The 21,518-nt window shown below is 29.3% G+C and overlaps 1 protein-coding gene across 5 annotated transcripts in view; it reads left to right on the top strand.

Moving 5' to 3' along the window:
• Window positions 1-21,518, top strand: part of rbm20 (RNA binding motif protein 20) — a 151,380-nt gene that overhangs the window by 60,945 nt on the left and 68,917 nt on the right. For 2 of the 5 annotated variants that reach the window (XR_015522246.1, XM_087304614.1), the window contains exon 1: window positions 14,592-14,719. The exons of the other annotated variants lie outside the window; for them this stretch is intronic. The gene's annotated coding sequence lies outside the window, so the exon portion shown is untranslated. Of the gene's footprint in view, window positions 1-14,591; window positions 14,720-21,518 lie in introns of those variants that run through there. 5 annotated transcript variants of the gene reach the window in all.

Raw genomic sequence — 21,518 nt, 5'->3', positions numbered from 1 at the left:
TATTCAAAGCTATATATACATAATAGCTCAGAATAAAACATTATATTAGTACTTTCCAATCGCTAAAGTTTTATTTGTGATGCCTTAAATGTTTGAGTTCAATCAAATGAACTTTTTTAGTTCATATAGTTTATCTCAACTTGCAACAATCAAAGAGACTAAAAATATTAAAGGGGTGGTCCAGAGTGTTAACAGTGCCTAACAGCATTTCCTGTTGTTTACATCCTTGTTTACGTCCTCGCTACAACATACCGTTAATGCTAGAAACTGTACATGTAATAGATTAATTTTAACAAATAAAAAATACAGACAGGTTGTGGCTCACAATCCACAGCTTCTTCTATTATGGTTGAAGCTGTTCCTCTTTGAGGAGTTTTTAGTCGAATCCAGCACTGAACTGAGAGAGATTTTGGAAGCTATCCTTTGTCAAATGCTAGCTATTTATATTTTTACAAACAAAACTAAAATTAATATTACAAGCACTTCTCTCTTTGTGTCGTGTCCTTTGAAACCAAATGCAGAAACAGAACTAGATCTGTGGAAATAGCAGTGTTTGAATGGCATTTTAGCTTTCTCTGCTATAACATTACAGCACCTCTTTGCTGTGCTGGGTGTATGCGCTTAATTATTGTGCCAAACCTGAAGAGTTTGTGATCTCACTAGTCCGAATGTGTTTTTTGTGGTCATACTTTGTTCGCTGTAGACTTTTGTTAAGCTAAATAAAGTTTAAAATATGTTATCATAGTGGACCACCCCTTTAAGTTAAACTTTGTATCAACTGAACTTAAAAAAAAGTTTGTTGAACCCTAATTAACCTGTTGAAATGTTAAAAAAAACATAAACATTATACTTGACATTTTGTCATTACAGTTTTGCACTACAAGACAAAATCATAAGCCTTGAAATGTCACGTTAAGCTGAATACTAATACCTTGCAAAATAACTAGAAAAGCATTATGTTCCTTCATCAAGACAAAAGAAATCAGCTATTAGAATTGTGTATTTTAGAAAAAAAGAAATTGGAAAATATATTCAGTTGAAGTCAAAATTATTAGCCCACTCTGTTTATTTTTCCCCAATTTCTGTAGAGCGGAGGGATGATTTGTTTTTACACATTTCTAAACATAATATTTTTAATAACTCATTTCTATTAACTGAATAATTTTATCTTTGCCATGATAACAGAAAATAATATTTACTAGATGTTTTTCAAGACACTTCTATACAGCTTAAAGTGACATTTAGAGGCTTAGGTTACTTAGGTTAACTAGGCATGTTAGGGTAATTAGGCAAGTTATTGTATAATGATGGTTTATTTTGTAGACTATTAGAAAAGAAATATAAAGCTTAAAAGGGCTGATAATATTGACCTTAATTTTTTTTTAATTATTATTAAACTGCATTTATTCTAGCCGAAATAAAACAAATAAGACTTTCTTCAGAAGAAAAAAATATTATCAGACATACTGTGAAAATTGCCTTGCTCTGTTAAACGTCATGTGGGAAGTATAAAAAAAGAAAAAAAATCTAAGAGTGCTATAATTCTGACTTCAACTGTATAAAAAAATAATTTTACTAATAATTTTAACTGCATGTTTGTTTTATAACGTAACCACGGATATATAAACAGTGATCAAACTGTAATATCTGATTGGTTAAAACACATTTAAATGTATGCACACACCCAAAATGTACATTGTATAAGGAGGCTAGAAATAAACTTGGTTGGTTAATCTAATGTAGATTGTAAAAAATTATGCAGGATTTTTCTTTAAAAAAAAAAAAAACAGTTGAAGTTAACATTTCTAAACATAATAGTTTCAAGAACTCATTTCTAATAACTAATTTATTTTATCTTTGCCATGATGACAGTAAATATTATTTGACTAGATATTTTTAAAGACACTTCTAGACAGCTTAAAGAAACATTTAAAGGCCTAACTAGGTTAATTAGGTTAACTAGGCAGGTTAGGGTAATTAGGCAAGTTATTGTATAACGATGGTTTGTTCTATAGATTATCGAAAAAATATATCTAATAATTTTGATCATTAAAACTACTTTTATTCTTGCCAAAAAAAAAAAAATTAAGACTTTCTCCAGAAGAAAAAATATCATCAGACATACTGTGTAAATGTCCTTTCTCTGTTAAACATCATTTTTGAAATATTTATAAAAGAAAAAAAAAATCAAAGGGAGGCTAATAATTCTGACTTCACTGTACACTGTTAAAATGGGGTTTTGAAGTAGCCAATGAATCAAATAACAATAAAATATTGAAGAACCTTTTATAAGATATTGTATTGTCTTTCTATTTTATTACAATTTAACATGTTACTTGTGGGTTCTTCTTCTTCTTTTTTTTTTGTAATAAATTGTGAATATAATTCACAGTTAAGTCCGAAGTAATTTTTGTACTTAGAAAAAAGTAAATAAAGTAAGTAAATAAATACAATTCATCTTAATCTCATAGGAAAACAACGATTAAACAGTTTGGCAAATTAGTGGCTTAGTAATACTATTGATTTCATTATTATTTTGTCTTTTTTATTATTTTTTAAGTTTAATTGATTATTATTCCTAATTTAATAGAATTATTTACAAATGCATTTATTTTCTTGTTTCTCACCATTTTATCATCTCATTTTGTAAATGTTCAAAAACCTTTCAAATTCATTTAATTTACATTTCTGTTTTTGCTACACAATTTTGTGGCAAATATTGCAACTAGTCATAAAATGTAGTGTTTAGTACAATCACATTCATCCAAAACTACCTGCACATTCACATTTAATAATATTAAATATACTTATACACATCATTGTTTATATTAAATGACCTAAGAACGTTCTTGAATATTTTAGGTAGTGTCAACTTCTTTTGCTTTCGATAGTTTAATCAGTTAAAAATAAATTTGTCTTTTATTATCAACCATAGCACATTTAACTGCAAGTTGAATAACCCAAACTGCTTTTGACTTTAAATATCAGACTGAAAATATTTGGCGAGTCTGATCTCCTCAGCCGCAGGTAAATCTGATCTTCCAGCACACACTGCCCTCATTAGGACACTTACGGAGGCTTACACACAATTAATGACGGAGATGTTTGGGTGACAGAGAGAAATCTGTCAGCACCATCTAGTGGATTCACCCTTTTATCTGCTTACGGAGGAGAATGAAATCAGTCAGTGCGAATGACAGTGTGTCAGGGATCAGATTAAACGCTGATGGACGACTCTGGCTATTTATATCCCGCATTCGACTCGTTTGTGTCGGAAACTCTCCGTGAAACGAGAATGATTGATTCAGACCTTTTAGCTGCTGACAAAACACACTGCGGTACTGTCATTGAAATCTAATGTGTAATAAATGTGTATGCGTGTGTGTGTGTGTGTGTGTGTGTGTGTGTGTGTGTGTGTGTGTGTGTGTGTGTGTGTGTGTGTGTGTGTGTGTGTAATGCTTTGGTGCAGGGATAAAAGTATTAATCATAATATTAATGAGAAAAGCATCGATGTTGTGTTTTTGTGTGCGTTTTGTTGTAAAAGTAGGTCTAGTATGTTTAAAGTAGTCGTTGTGGCGGAAGATTACTTTTTTATGTCCTTCATTTCTTTCATTTTTGCAGTTGTATGGTTAAATATTACATGTTTGCATAACCTTTGTTATATATATATATATATATATATATACACACACCTCATTTTATTGTCTTTATTTTCTACATTTTAATTATTTAATCGTCATACATTTTTTGACAAATTAGCATACTATTTTTAATTTCAATTAATTATCGTTTATTTCTACATTATTATAGATTATCTGGCATTCTTTTTGAATTAATTAACTTCATTTAAATTCACATTTAATAATATCCATATTTATCCACATCAATATTTACAGTTGAAGTCAGAATTAGTTAGTTAGTTAGTTAGTTAGTTAGTTAGTTAGTTAGTTAGTTAGTTTATTTATATAGCACTTTTTTTAACACGGGATTGCCGAAAGTGCCTACTTCACATACAATTAAAACATAAGGCAAACCCTTCAACATTAAAAAGGCTCAAAGAAAAAAGATGGAGTTTTAGAAGCTTTTTAAAAACAGATAGAAATTTTAAAATTATTTTAATCTAATTATCTAGATTTGTGTAATGTTAATTATATTAATCTTAATGTGAATACAGTTGAAGTCAGAATTATAAGGCCATTCCTTCAATGTTTTTGTGTGGGTGTGTGTGTGTGTGTGTGTGTGTATTTTATTTATTATCTATAGGTTATACAAAGGCATAACATAAAGTAAAATTATACAAACCGTTTTAATGTTTAATTTTTATATTTATATAAAACATATGTATCATATACATATATATATTTTTATCTAAATATTTTTTTTAATATATACATGCAGGTGTGTGTTTATATACTCAAAATAAATATACACAGCACACACACATATATTGATACAAGTACACACACATATTATATCAAGATAAACGTTTCTTTAGGAGGTATCAGTATTAATAAATCATTTTTTTCTAGAATTAATTTATAGATATATTATGTGTTCATATATCTTTACACCTAAAATTTTATTTGTACTGTATACATTTATATAAATGAATAAAGACATATTTTTGAAAAATTAGCATATTATTTTAAATTTCAATTAATTACCTTTTATTTATATATTATAAGAAGGAATAAATAGGGTTTGAACTATCTGCCATTATTAATATTATACACACACACACACACACACACACACACACACACATGTATATATATATATATATATATATATATATATATATATATATATATATATATATATATATATATATATATATATATATAATTTACATTTCTATATTTTGTCATAACTTTTATTTCTCCTTCTGTGACCTCCAGCATGTGACTTTTAAACCCAGTTTTCTTTCTCTAGTCATTAATTAATTGTTTTGGCTCAATACTGAAGGTCTAGTTTTGTCTGTCAGGGGGTTTGACTGAGGCCCCGTGTGCCTAAAAAAGGGGAAAGAATCTGAAATGCTGCTTGTTGTGTGGTGGGCACTGAATGCCAACAGATGCGGGCTGTAAATCTGTCACTTTGGCACCTCGCAGGGAATCGGACGCTTATTTACAAAGGCCTGTTTATGGCAGACCTCGAAGAGCATTACAAAACTAACACTTGTATTATAGCGCAAAACAAGACACTGGCAGCTTAGAGATCAGGTTCTGTAGGGTTTTAGAGGAGTTTTATTTGTTCATGTTAATAAACAGTCATAAGGACAATTAATTCATACTTAATAATAACCCTTCATATGAGGAACATGTTTCTATTATATTTCAATTAGTATTTATAATTATCTGCAAAATTTGATCATGTTTTAATATCTTGATCATGTATAACATTAAATAAGTAAAGCCTTAAACTTCCATCATAACACAAAGTAATACAAGGAAATACCAATTCAGTCTCTTTTTCAACATTAACAACCATAAAACAAGTTCTATTTGTCATTTCTGTTCATCCATTTATTAATAAACAGCCAGAAAAAATGTGTAATTAATTCATAGTTAATAATAACTTTCTACTTGGAGAACGTTTCTATTTGGCTTGTATTCAGTTTTGGTTTGCATATGGAATTATCTGCACAATTTGATCATTTAAATATTTAGATCATTTTAAACATTAAATAAGTAAATAAAGCCTTAAACTTCCATCATAACACAAAGTAAAACAAGAAAATGCTACGTCCGTTTTTCTTTTCACAGTTAACAAACAAAAAACAAGCAATAATTTAAATTTCTGTTCATACATTTTATTAACAAACAGTCAGAAAAATGTTTAATTATTTAATATTTAATACTAACTCAAATAACTTGAAGAAAATTTTCATTTAGATTGTATTAAATTTGAATTAGCATTTAGGATTACCAACAAAAGTTGATCTAATTTAAATATTTCAATCAATTATAACATTAAATAAGTAAATAAAAATATTTTAATAAATAAAGTCAATAATTATAACTTTCTAATTAGGGAACATGTTTCTATTTGGGATGTATTATGTTGGAATTTGCATTATATATAATATAAGTAAGTAAAATGGGAAGCGTAAAATAAAGTTTCATTGTGATTTAAAGTTTATAGTATATATTGTGTTGGTATTTATGAATTTTTTTTTTTTAAATCTAAAAATGATGAAACATTTCTTTTTGGATTATATTTGTATTTAGAATTATATGTTATAAGTATTTCTGCTTTTATTTAATGTTTTATTAAATGAGTTATTTGTTGTTTCTTTGTAATATTTTTTTATTTGCTTGCAATTTTGGAGTAAAAATGACTTTAACGTCAAGATTTGAAAAAGTTAAAAAGTCAAAGATGAAAATGACAAAATAAAACAATTTTAATTCTGACTAACGTGTTTATTTTATTTAGAAGTCACACAATAAAATGCCATGCAGTGTATACTAACATACTGTATGAATGAATTGTCAGTTGAATTCTGTATCTGTATTCCACTGGATCCTTTTTAAAACATTATGATTTTACTCATTTTAGGAAACTGATTTTTACCCATTTGTCAGGAAAGTTAATTAATAATAATTTTAAACAAAGATTGTTTTATGTATGGTAACATTTTAATTTTCCAAATCATATTGGTAGACAATGTTTTTTTTTATTATTTAATATATATAAAACCTTTTTTTTTCAGTCACTTTTATGTAAATTTAATATAAAAATGAAAGTATAGTCTTTGACCACATACGGAGAGACGTGTCCTGTAATTATTCAATAAACATACACCGTTGTTCTCATAATTGAAAGTATTTCTCTTGCGTCTGTAAGGATTTGTCAGTGTGTCTGGTCTGGTTTTCAGTCTTTCTGCTTCTTAGTTTTAGGTTACAGGTTTGAACTCCACATGTCTGGTGAGTTTAATATTTCACTGGCGTTACGTTCAGTACTGTTCAGTTTTTAGTGGGTTTAATTGTTAAAAATTAATACTATTTGAAATTATATAAGTGTAAAATATTAATAGAAAAAATATGTAGATTGTGTTTTTAAAATAATAATTCAACTGTTTTTCTGAATGCTTTTCTGTGTAGATCTGTTATGGATAAATAAACATGACATTAAAAGCGCCAGTAGGGGGAGTAAACGAATGAATCATAAATATAAATGACTCAGTTAAAAAATGTGATTCATTAAAACCAAAACCAAGTTACTGCATTTATAACTGGATCATTGAATAATTCACTCAATCGAATAATAATGATTTGCTGAATGTGTTTTTCTGTTATGGATGAATAAACATGACACTAAAGGTGCCAGTAGGGGGCAGCAAGTCACTGTTTTAATAAATGATTCAGTGAATCAAAAATATAAATGATTCAGTCAAAAGATGGGATTAGTTTAAAAACAAAACCAAGTTACTGCGTTTATAAATGGCTCATTGAATAATTGACTCAGTCGATTCATTCAAAAACACATTTATTCAGAAATGAGGCCAAAAATATAACAAGGTACAGAACTAAATCTCATAATCTAAATGCACCTACAATTAAAATGAAATACTATTTAATACTCAGTTTATGCTGTTGTGGATAATTTTGAAGTTTTAGTTTGAATCACGTATAAAAAAATATTAAAGTTGCCACAAAAAAGGTCTTAATAGTTTGTTTAGATTTTGTTTTTAAATGATGATTTAACTATGTTTTGCTGAATGTGTTTTTGATCTGTTATGGATAAATAAACATGACACTAAAAGTGCTAGTAGAGGGCAGCAAGTCACTGTCTTTACGAATGAATCATAAATATAAATGACTCAGTAAAAAAATATGATTCATTAAAAACAAAACCAAGTTAATGCGTTTATAAATGGATCATTGAATAATTCACTCAATCGAATAGTAATGATTTGCTGAATGTGTTTTTGTGTATAAAGATCTATTATAGATAAATGAACATGACACTAAAGGTGCCAGTAGGGGGCAGCAAGTCACTGTTTTAATAAATGATTCAGGGAATCATAAATATATGACTCACAAACAAGGCTAAAAAACAAGATACAGAATGAATTGTCAATTTAACTACGATTAAAATAAATACTATTCAAATAACTTAATTGACACAACTTAATTGTTCTCAAAATGTGGACGTTTTAGCTTGAATCATGTATAAACAAATATTTTATGTGTGTAAAGTTATAATTTTATGTTGTAATTTTGTGTTTGTCCTAAATGTGAGAGCTTTACTAAGGATAATTCAAGCTGAAAAGGAAATATCATATAATAATTTATGTCGCCTCACAGCAAGAAGGTCACTGGTTCGAGTTCTGGCTGGGTCAGTTGGTGTTTCTGTGTATTGTTTGCATGTTCCCCCTGGGTTTTCTCTGGGTGCTCCGGGTTCCCCCACAGTCCAAAGACCTGCGGTATAGGTGAATTGAATAAACTAAATTAGCTGTAGTGTATGAGTGTGTGTGTGCGTGTGCGTGTGTGTGTGTGTCTGTGTATGCAAGTGTATGGGTGTTTCCCAGTACTGGGTTGCGGCTGGAAGGGCATCCGCTGGATAAAACATATGCCGGAATAGTTGGTGGTTCATTCCGCTGTAGCGACCTCTAAAATAGAGACTAAGCCGAAGGAAAATGAAAGAAAGAATGAATTATAGTAACATTAATAAAAAAAGAAATAAGAATGGACACAAACATTAGAGTGAATAACTAAATCTACATAAAGTAAAATATTTAATTGATATAACTGTTGGGTTCTTCAATTTTGTATAGAATACTAGTTGAATAATTCATCTTAATTATAGTATTCAGTGCAAAATAATGCCGGGTTCCACACAATTCCTTCCTGTTGTCCCAACTTAATTGTTTAATTGCAAAACAATTGTCCAAAAAAATCTTAAGAATTGTGCTGTTGTTTCAGTTCATTTCAGTTCAGAAACATTGTTTTCAGTGTAGTTTGCAGTATAGCAAATCCAATAACAAAACATGCATTTTAATTTTATGAGATCTATAAAAAGTTGTGGCAAACTTTCAGTTATGATCCCCCACACTAAAACATGTATCGTCTTCACATTATGTAATGTAGTATATGTTTTTATTTGTAGTATACTTAATAAACAAGAAATAATAAACTTAAAAAAATATATATATATTTTTTTTACAAGTTTTCATGTAGTATTTACACATTTAGTCATTTGAATTGATTTAATAAGAAAACAGTAATCTGACAAATAAACAATAAATGAGTAAATATTGATATTATATAAGAGTATTGTTATTGTTCAATCATAGTTTTGGGACAACTTTGCCGAATGATTTTGTTCCACGTGAAGAAATATTGATATTATATTCTATAAGCTTATTTTTATCGTTCAGTTGGAGTTTTAGGACAACTTTGATGCAAGCTTTTGATCCATGTGAGTAAATATTGATATTGTTGAGGCGTATTGCTATTGTTCAATCATAGTTTTAGGACAACTTTGATGAAAGCTTTTGATCCATGCTATATTTGTTATAGTTTGGTCTGATGTCTCGCACGTGTTTGCGGCTGGTAGCGGTTTTGAGGCTTGTTGTGTCCCAGTTTCTGTCAGCGCTCGTGTTCATCATGATAACAGGAGTGACGGTCAGCGCCGCTGCTTATTAAAAAATGAGAACAGCAGGACAGATGTGTGACGTTCAGGAGCAGGTGGAGGTTTGGCAGAGACTAAAGCTGAATGCCTTCAAACAAACATTAATAATCCAACATTCTCCAACGAACCCTTGCGGGACTTTATCTGCGCTCCCGTTTCACCCGCTTCTCATTTAACTGCTTACGTCCTGCTTGTCATGCGCGCATATTTCTGTATTTACCTTTTTTCTGAAAAATTAGCTTAATCCTGTAATGTTTAAATTGAATTAAAGTGAAACATATAAATAATAAATAACTGTATATTAATTGTACATTGTTACTGTTATTATTGCTAATAAATGACTTTTTTATTTTAAGAACATAAAATATATAATCTATGTTTGAGATGAAACAAATACTGCAGATAATCTTGTTGATGATAAAGTGTTTACAATACTTTAACATACACAGCTAATAAATATGTATACAAGCTATATTGTAGTTTAGATACCATAGCTGCATACACTTAAACTAATCCAATATTATTATTATTTTATTTACTTTCCGCAAGCTTGAGTGAGTTTAAATGAATGGTGTGAGATTGTGTGCATGAAAACGACAAGTAAATTGCACTATTTAACAAAGTACTTTAATTAGAAATGTATATTTAAGATTAATTTAGTGCTGTAGAATAGATTATTATTTAAACAATTATGTCGTAATTGTCTTCCTAAAATCTGGATATATCAAAACATTAGAAGCTAAATCTTCTCAACAGGTTTTTGTGACTGGCGTGTTGCACAAACATGCAAGATTTACAGAGTAGTTTATTTAGCTAATAACAGTTTTATAAGCAAAATGCAATATTAAAGGTTTATTTAATCTTTTAATTATGCAAATCTGAATGGTTTAAAGTTAAGATTAGAAGTTAAATATTGAATGCGATAAATGTTTTAGCCTATGTTTCAAATGTAAAAATAAAAAAACACACTTTCATGCATTTGTTAATGCATAAATATCTATTACAGTTTTTTTCTGATTGCTTAAGCACAATTTTAAAATTGAGGGTCATTTTGTCAAAACAATACACACAATGTACACATCCACACACACAAAAAAAAAGCAGAACACATAAGAACTTTTGCAAAATGAAACACTTCATCCAAAACTTTACAACACTATAGCGAAACACAAATTTAACACCATACAGAACACACACAACTCATTCAATACAAATTTCATTTACACACTGCGGTAATCAATCTTAAACACTTTTATAATTTTTAACTAATACTGATATACTGTAATCAGGGTTTGAGAGATATTGCTATAAAGTACAAGAACATACTGCATTCACCAAACAGTGATAGACTGATATAAAATATTGCCTGATATAAAATATTTCCCTATCCTAACAAATCATACAACAATGTAAAGCTTATTTATTCAGCTTTCTGGTGATGTATACATTTCAATGTAGCAAAAACAATTCCATCCCCTGTCTCCTGTTTATCAATATTCCTCACTTTCGTGCTTCCTCTTCCATACTGCAACATTGGCTTATTTATTGAAGATTAATATGTATAGCTCCTGTAAACACATATTTATTGAAGACTGCTATTTATATCTATACTGTACATGTTTATTGAAGACTAATCGTTTATACCTATTGCTTTTTTTATTGTAGTCACAGCTGATTGGTGTGTCTACAGTTTTGCTGCAGTATGTGTGCACACCTGATGGCTGTGTTTACCCTATGTTCATGTGTGTGTTCATTTGAAGGCCTTTGCCTTGAAATTGCAAGGAAATTGCATTATGAAAAATGGTGTGTCAAAAGCATCCAAGTGTGTTTAGTGATTTGCATATCACTGTGTGTAATTTTTTGCAAAAAGTGTGAAGCTGACAATGTGCTTACAGTTGTGCAGATCCACCCTTGTGTTTTGCTCCTTGAGTGTAAGGATTTGCTAATTGTGGGAAAAGTTAAATTTTAGTGTGTTAGCAATCATGAAAAACTGTAACAACATCATTACATCTGAGTAAAAAAACACTTCAATCACAATATTACAAAGCTTTTTTATTCGTTCTTTTTTTAAGAATTAAGTTCAAACTGAAGATACACTATAAATGAAATCTGTACAATCTATCCTTCCGGGTTAAATAAATAAATAAATAAATAAATAAATAAATGCTTATTTAAAAAAGGTATGTTCTCCACTGCATAACAATATTTAAATTAGCTTTATATATTATTAAATTGTGTTAAAAATGTATTAACTGAACATTATTATTTAAGGGTAAAGCTACAAAATAATGCTCAATAAAAGGCAAACCTTTTAAAATAAAAAAGTAACTGAATTTTAAAAGCGTTCTACATGATAAATATGATTGAATTAAATGATAACCATTATGTTACTTTAAATACACAGAACAACATGAAACAAAACATAAACTTTATAGACATATTTTAAACTGACTGATGAATGTTTTAGTTTTGATATGTAGCACATACAGTTGAAGTCAGAATTATTAGCCCTCTTCGATTTTTTTCTTTTCTTTTTTAAATATTTTCCAAATGATGTTTAACAGAGCAAGGACATTTTCACAGTATGTCTGATAATATTTTTTTGAATTTTGAATTTGAATTTAAGTTTTGAATTTTTATGAACCATTTTAAAGACAAAATTATTAGCCCCTTTAAGCTAACTTTTTTTCTTGATAATCTACAGAACAAACCACTGTTATACAATAACTTGCCTAATTACCCTAACCTGCCTAGTTAACTTAAAATTGATAAAATCAATCAGTTAGTAGAAATGAGCTATTAAAATGATTATGTTTAGAAATGTGTAGAAAAAATCTCTCCGTTAAACAGAAATTGGGGATAAAATAAACAAGCGGTCTAATAATTGAGGGGGGCTAATAATTCTGACTTTAACTGTACACATAAAATGTACAGTCGTTAGTCATAATTTCATAGTCATTTATTTACCTAGACAGTTTTAGCAAAATCCACTATTAAACTGTAATTTACCTTTTTTTTAAGTTGGCAGATCTGAATAATTAAAGTTAAAAGTAGTAGTCAAATATTGTGTTCGCTTTTAAAATTTTTTTTATCTATATTAGGAAACATACAAATTACACCAGTGTACACCAAAATCCACAGTTCAGATGAATGGTTGATTGTTAACACTTTCATGCATGATAAATTTCGTGTATTTGTGTGTGTGTGTGTGTGTGTGTGTGTGTGTGTGTGTGTGTGTGTGTGTGTGTGTGTGTGTGTGTGTAACAACAAAATTTAAACAATATACAACAACTAAAATACAAAACATTTAAATTGCCTTTATGTATTATTCAAATTGTGTTAAAATGTATTAACTATACATGAATAATTCGAACGCTATACTGACGGAAAATGATGATGGGATAATGTCACTCTGTTTTAATCTTTTTTTAATCTATTTGTCATCATCGTCAGATTTATTTACTTGTTTAATTCCTCTTATTTTACATATTTTCAAAGTGTCTCACAATTATGTCCATGTAAGTGTTCTGTCTAGTTAGGGTGGGACTGTGTCGGAGGGTGGTTAGAAAAGAATGATTGCATGTGCACTACCGGTCAATTGTTTGGGGTCAGTAGGATTTTTAAAATGCTTTAAAATAAGCTTCTCCTGCTCACCAAGGCTGCATTTATTTAATCAAAAATACTGTAAAAATTGTGAAATGTTATGCCACTATAAAATAACTGTTCAAAAGTATTTTATCATTTAATTCATTTCAGTGATTTTACAGATGAATGTTCAGCTACATTACTCCAGTCTTCAGAGTAACGTGATTCTAGAGAATCTCTCTAATATTATTATTATTGTTATTGCTCTTCTTCTTCTTCCTCTTCTTCTTCTTCTTCTTATTATTATTAATGGAAATAGTAATAAAAGCAATAATGAAGAGAGTAATAATTTCATTTGAAACTACATACAAAAAGTAATAAATTCATATTTAATAAATAAGTATTTAACAATTTAACAAAAGAAAAATACATGTAATTAATGTCGCCTTGATTGAGCAAAATAATTTAATTAAAATTATTAAATAAAATTAATAATAATAATGATAATAATAATAATAATAATAATAATAATAATGATAATAATAAAAACGAACCCCAAACTTTTGACCGGTGGTGTATATTGAATTAATTCTGTGAATTTTTGATGCGAAAACAATGAATGTATTGATTTAAAAAAAAATTTATTAACTTAACGTGATTACCTAAGGGTAAAGCTACAAAATAACACTCAATAAAATACAAACCCTTTTATCCTTTCTGATCAAATTAAAAAGTAACTAAAATCAAAAGGTGGTCTTCATGCTAAACTTGATTGAAGTAAATGATAACCATTATGCTATTGTAAATAAATATAATTACATAAAACAAAACAAAACTTTATATTCATATTTTAAACAACTCAAAAATATAGTTAAAAGCTGTTGCTTGTGTGAAGGGTTATTATTATACTCATTTCTTTTTACCTTAAATAAACAAACAAAACATGTATTTTTAAACTGAATTACAGATGTTTTTCAAACTAAATTAACTAAAAGTAAAATTAAACTAAACTAAAAACGGTTAAAAGCTGTCGCGCATTACAGTAAACTATAAACATTTATGTTACTTTAAATCAAAGCGCCAAATAAAAAAACACATAAATCAAGCTTTACAGACTAAACTAAAACAAATCAAAATTTTAAAAAGTCACAAATTTCCTAAATTAAAACCCCTGCAAATTCAAACTAAATAAACGAAACCCACAAAACATCTGCTAAATCAATATGCACAGGACGATGAGGTGCGCGTCCCATCTGGGAATGGCTTCATCCATAAGGTGTTGTACTGTAGTTCGCATTAACGTCGCCCTCCCCGTTTCCCCTTCACACACTTTCAGAAGCACATGTGACACTTCATCACTCGGGACGCTGCTCAGAGCCAAATTCAGCCCCGGCGGAGCAGCAAACACACACACACACAAACACACACAAACACACATTCATGATAGAGAGAGACGCTGGAGAGTTTTAACAGAGAGAGTGAAGTGAGGGGATTCCGCAAGGTAAAGCTTTGACTTGATGTTCTGCCGGAGAATGTAAAGCTGGTTGCCAAATTGGTTGATGTAATGTCGTTTTTTAAATGTGCTGGCTGCTCAGAGCTTTATTTATTGTTTGTGCGGTTGTACTGTAATGCAAGACAAAGTGTGAGAAGGAGAAGATTGCTGTATTTATATATGAGTTATGATGACGTTATGAGTTTGATGCGGGTGTGCAATTATTATGATGTCACATCAGTTTTGACTGATGTTCTTTTGAAGAAGCTTTGGAGGTTATTTTGTTTTTAAATATACTTTGTATGCAAATAAAGGGATCATTTAAATTAAGGGATAAGGCATTGCAATGAATATTTTTACATGTTTTATAGAATGTAAATTTTTTAAGGCATTTAAATTAAGTGAAGCAACAATTTAACCATTGTTTATTGAATTTTGTTGTATTTTTTCATGCAAGAATAATTTGCAATGTCATAATAATAATTCATAGTTATTACTATATTTATTAATAACATAAAGAATTGCAATTTTATAAAAATGTTTGCAGTTTTATCACCATGTATGGTGCATTTGCACTTATTTTTTCACTATGTTGTAAAATATAATGCATAAAATGAAGCAAATAATGTATTATTAAATCTTTCTGAAAGTCTTCAGAATATAGATATGAATAAATCTAAAGTTTGATACACATGTGTGCTGCTAAAGTAGAGATTTATGGCTGTTATCAGGCACAAATTGCGACAAAAGAGACAGAACAAAAAACGTCTCTTTTTTGGGGGGGGTCTGTTTCTCATATTAAAATGTTGTTGTGGTTGCACTGAAATTGACTAAAGCAATAATTAGATATTTAACATGGAGCAATTTTGAAGATTTTGCATTTGGATGGATTAAATTAATAGAAGGACATAGAAGGTTTTTAATATAATATAATATGAGGTAATATGAGGAATAATACGTGGTAATATCTAAATTAACTGACTAAAATCAAGCAAAAACAAGATTTAAGTTATTTTCCAGACAGAAATCTTTTTAAATAAACTTATTGTAATATTATAATGCTATTACAAACACCTAAACACTGACAAAATAAAAAAGATGTAGAAACAGCTTAAAAATTTTAGTTACATGTATTAAATTAAATGTGATTTTATTTTTTCACTCGAATAACATCATCTTGTAAAACATATTTCATGATTTATATTCATTTACAACTTTGTAAAATTATTTTCACTGTTTGGAAATTTAATTTAACAATGAATAAAGTAATGAATAAAGTTAACAATTATATAAAGTAATTTGTATAATAATAATAATAATAATGATATTAATACTTGAAAACATTACATTTGATGTCTGTAATGATAATTAGTGATGTGTAAATAGTCTTTTAAATAAACATAAATGAATGATGTGTTTTGTTTTCTGGTAAAAGGACAGTTGTAAACCTTTACGCTAGTTCATTAAGCACTATCATTTAAAGCCGACGTGAAAAATAATCTTGTGCATAGAGTACATTTCAGACAGCAGACGCCCCTGTAATTGAATCTGGAAATATATTCACACCATTACACTTTTGTAAGGGTTTTTCAGGACCGATAGATTCGCTATAACAGATTCCCATAAGTGTTTGTCAGTTATTTTAGTTTAAAGGATTTTTTTTACTTTCAACACCATTTTTAACATGTGCCAAGATGCTTATTTTGGGACATTTAAAACTTTTTGTTTCTTTTTTTGTTACTTTTTTTGTCTATTTTTTTATTTACTTTTTTCTATTTCATTTTTATTTCTATTTTTTATGTTTTTTTATTTATATTTACTATTTGTGTCTATTTTTTTAACAGAAACATAGACACTGTCACTTATTTATAATTTGAAAATAGATGTCTTTTCAGTTGTTTCAGCATCACTTGCGTAATCAAATGCAGAATACTGTTAAATATACTACAAAACAATAGTCAGTGTAAAGCCAATGTTGTAATAAAAAATAAACATTTTGATTTATTAATTACAGTGGGGCAGTGGGTAGCACATTCGCCTCACAGTATAAAGGTCACTGGTTCGAGCACATGCTGGGTCAGTTGGCATTTCTGTGTGAAATTCCCATGTTCTTCCCGTGTTTGTGTGGGTTTCCTTCGGTTTCCAGTCCAAAGACATGCGTGTATGTGAATGCAAGAATGTATAAAAGTTTCCCAGTGTTAGGTTGCAGTTGAAAGGACATCCGCTGTGTAAAACATATGCTGGATATGTTGGAGGTTCATTCTGCTGTGGCGAACCCTGATTAATAAAGGGACAAAGCTGTAAAGAAAATGAATGAATGAATTTATTAATTACATAACGCATCATAATTTGATTAAACATAAATATTTTGTAGGCATGGGAATTCAGCACTAGAATTTAATGTACTGTCATCAAATAATATTTGCTGATGTTTAAGCAAAGTTTGTTGTCCTTCATTGAGGTTTAGATGTGATGATTTTTTTTTGTTTGTATGTTTAGGTTTTAGTTTTAGTTTATTTGTTTGTTTGTTTTTTTTACTTTATTTTTATACATTAAAACATTTTACAGAACAGAACATTCAGTGACAGCAGCGATTATTAAGAGAGAAAAAAAAAACGACAGTAGCCGCAGATGTAAATAAAAAAAAATTACAAAAAAAAAAAACATACAATATTTTCAGTTTCAAAGGAGCTAGAAATACTATGTCCTATTCAGATACAACGTAACAGGTGCCCATCTTTGTTTAAAAATATCCATATTTTAGTTGAAGTTGAGCAGTCATATACTCCATTCTATATATACGTTCAAGTTTTTCTATCCACTGTACTATTGTTGGAGGGTGTGGCTTCATCCAATTTATTGTTATGGTCTTTCTTGCAATTAGTAAAAGTATATGTAGTATATATCTCTGGTTTTTATTAGATGTATCCTGGGGTATCCCTTCAAGCTAGAAAAACAGGGGGGTAAAAGGTAGATCTACCTGCATAATTTTCATTATCTCAATCTTTACCCCTTGCCAAAATACAAGTATCTTCGGACATTCCCAAAATATATGTGCGTGATTACCCACATTCCTCTGACTGTGGTTGGTTAGTATATTTTAAAACCATTACTGGTGTTCTAAAAAACCTAATTTTTGTTTTCCAGTCAAACTCTTTCCAGTTATGGCTGTTGATCCCCTTATGAGCTTCTGAACATGTTTTCCCAAATATCATCCTCAATTTTTTTTCATTAAGTTCAGATTCCCATTTTTTTTTTAATTTGAAGGGTGTTATCTGTTGAATCCAGAATTAGGCTATTATATATCTAGTTTATTTGTTAATAAACTAATGAACATTACTGTAAAATGTGCTTTTAGATCCTTGACAGAATGTTACAAAAGTCACATCTAAAAATAAAAAAAAGGGTCAGACTTTATTTTGATGGTCCGTTTGTTGAATTTAACTTAAATTGCATCTACATGCCAACTAATTCTCATTAAATTATAAGTAGACCGTTGGGTTGGGGTTGGGGTTTGTGTAAGTTGACATGTACTTGCAAAGTTTCTTATAGTCAGTTATCAACAGTTATTAGGCAGACAGTCTACTAATACTCAAATGGACCATCAAAATAAAGTGTTTCTAAAAAAGCACAAGACAAAATATGCGATATGCAAGCTATACGAATATATATGTGTTTAAGATTAAATGTGCTTTTTCTTTAAAAATCAAAATAACTTTTGAATAGTAAGTAGGGTCTATGTGCACATATACTGTATATATACACATTTAGAAATGAGAGATTATGAATTATAAAAACAAATGATTTCTCTCTATCAATTTAAAAATACAGATTTGTGTAAAATGTTTTAGTGTTATTATCTGTATTATTAATCTACAAATGTCTGATAGCAGGGGTAGCATGGTGGCTCAGTTAGCACTGTCACCTCACAGCATGAAGGTCACTGGTTCTGACCCCGTCTGGGTCAGTTGGCATTTCTGTATGGAGTTTGCATGTTCTTCCAGTGTTGGCTCAGGTTTCCTCCGGGTGCTCTGGTTTACCCCATGCACTATAGGTGAATTGAATCAACTATATTAGCTGTAGTGTATGTGTGTGAATGCGAAAGTGTATGGGTGTTTTCCAGTGCTAGGTTGCGGCTGGAAGGACATCCGCTGTGTAAAACATATGCCGGAATAGTTGGCAGTTCATTCTGCTGTGGCGAACCCTGATGAATAAAGGGACTAAGCTGAAGGAAAATGAAAGAATGAACGAATGTCTGATAACATTGATGGTTTTGTAAATGTGTTCAGCTCATCTTTGTGCAAGATGTGCTATTATGTTCTGCGAGTAAATGTCCGGTGGGAGAGGACGCTGGCGCACCCTGGCTTCCGCTTCTCCACCAGATCACCCTGATTTTGCAGTACATGTTAACCGGGCGCTTGTCTTTTTCATGATTTTGTGGCTCTGATACATGCTGCACCGCAAACTTTAATCAGAGTTGGATGATCATTTTTGTGGTAACTTTTTTATTCTATCTTAAGGTTCATATTTTAATAGTTTTGTTGCATCTTTTTTATTGTTGTGCTGTTTCTGCTGTTGTTGGTATTTTGCCTTGTAGAGCTTTAAGTCTAACACTGTAAACCCTGATGTTGTCTTTACTTGAACAATCAAGTAACGTTGACTTAACTTTACTTAAAATTTTGCATTTTGGTTCTGTCACCTAAAAATATGAGTTAGTTTAACTTATATACAATGAAAATGCATAAACCTAAGATTTCAAGTACAGTAAGCTCAAAATAATGATTAATCCTTTTTTTTTTTTTTTTTTTTAAATGGGTCGTTTTTATTGTAGTCTTGACTGTGAAATTCTAATATGTGCAACCTTTTAGCAAGATCTTATTTTAATCAGAAAAACAAGGCTTTGTGTATAATAATTCACCATAATGGGAATAAATGGCTACTTATTTTTCTTTTAAACATTTTTTTCATATTATATAATTACACACACAGACACACAATGAACTGAACAATTTAAGTATAATCAATCAAACCGGCAAGTTAAATAAACTTAAATATGCAAGTTTTGGGAGACTCCGTTACTCAAATAAATTGAGGCAACATGTTTACTTAGTTAATTTCAATCAGTCAACTTATTAGGGTTTTTAGTGAAGAAAAGCACATTACAAATCAAATTTATTTATATTATTATTATTATTATTATTATTATTATTATTATTATTATTATTATTATTATTAGTAGTAGTAGTAGTAGTAGTAGTAGTAGTATTTCTTCACAATTTCAAATAAAAACAGCAAATTAGTCAACAATTTGTCAAAACAACCAATGTTTCAATTTGTTTAGACTGATAATCAAGGTTATTCCACCTAGTGTTGATTTCCTAACAAATTGAAAACAAACAAATTGAAACTCTTCTGAAGTTGAAACATTGTTTTAGTGTTGTCTAAAAATGAATTTAAACACGTCTGAAAACATTTAATTAGTTCAATCAGAAATAAAAAGTCCAAAATCGGAACAAACGTCATCAGAAGTTTACAGAATAACCCCAAAAAATTAACAAAACATAACTATAAATTGTAAACTCCGGGCAGTGGCCTCTTAAATTTTTCAATTTACATTTGTTTTATTTGATTTTTTATCCAAACACAGATAAATTAATTTCAGATGGTTTTTTTTTCTGTAATTTTGTAGATATGTTCACTGATGAAAGTAATAAATTACCGTCATGTGTTACTTCTTTTAAAGGTAACCAAATTTAATAGTTACTTTTAAAGAAAAGTAATGCATTGCATAACGTTTTCATTTTGTCATCAGCTGTGCATGCTTATTAATAATTATATAAAAAAGTACATTCTAGATTATTATATTTAATGACAATGGAGATTAGAGCTGCACAATATTGGAAAAATCTAACATTGCAATATTTTTTTTAAATTCTGCGATATATATTTTGATATAAATACAATTTCACTAGATGAGTTGAATAACTATTTGGAAAGAGATGTATAATTTTAGACAACCTATTTAAGATTAAGAATTATGTAAGAAAGTGTAAACATGCTCAAAGTTTTTACAAAAAATCCATATACATTTAAGAAATAATCCATTTAAAAAAGTTATATTACATCAAAAATTGTTACATCAAATAATACAGTACAAATTGTACACTGTAAACCCAACAGTCAACTCTATCAAATGAAATGAGTGTAGTTAACTCAAAATTGACTAAAAGTTAATTCCACTCATTTGAAAAGACTGAAGTGTTGAAGTTTATGAGTTTTATATATCTTTGACTTACCTCATAAGATCAAATCTTTCTGAAAGTTTTCAGAGCATAGATATGAATAAATCTAAAGTTTGATGTGTGCTGAAGTAGAGATTTATGGCTGAAATCAGACACATATTGCGACTAAAGAGACAGAAAACCCCCACAAAAACCAGTTTTTTTTTTGTCTGTTTCTCACCTTAAAATGTTGTTGTAGTTGCACAGAAATTGAGTGAAGCAATAATTAGATGCAGATTTTGCATTTGGATGTGGTTTTATTTATGGCTTTTATATATGGTAGCCTAGAAATGAACAGATGCTGTATCTGATATCGAGCAGATTTTATCTATAGGTTTTGCAATTGGTTGTTGTTTTATGATTTATATGAAATAATATCTAAACTGACTAACATCAAGCAAAAACAAGATTGATGTTATTCTACAGACAGAAATATCTGCATACAGTCACTCTAAAACCCGCTGTCCTCCATCTGTCCTCCTCTAAACGGAGCAGTTGGTCTCAGGACAGGGTTTTTGTGGAGGTGT

The sequence above is a fragment of the Danio rerio genome, chromosome 22 (genome assembly GCF_052040795.2).
Source record: "Danio rerio strain M-AB ecotype USA chromosome 22, GRCz13ab, whole genome shotgun sequence".
NCBI lineage: Eukaryota > Metazoa > Chordata > Actinopteri > Cypriniformes > Danionidae > Danio > Danio rerio.
The sequence above is the reverse complement of the archived record's forward strand: the minus strand, read 5'-3'. Positions and strand labels throughout refer to the sequence as shown.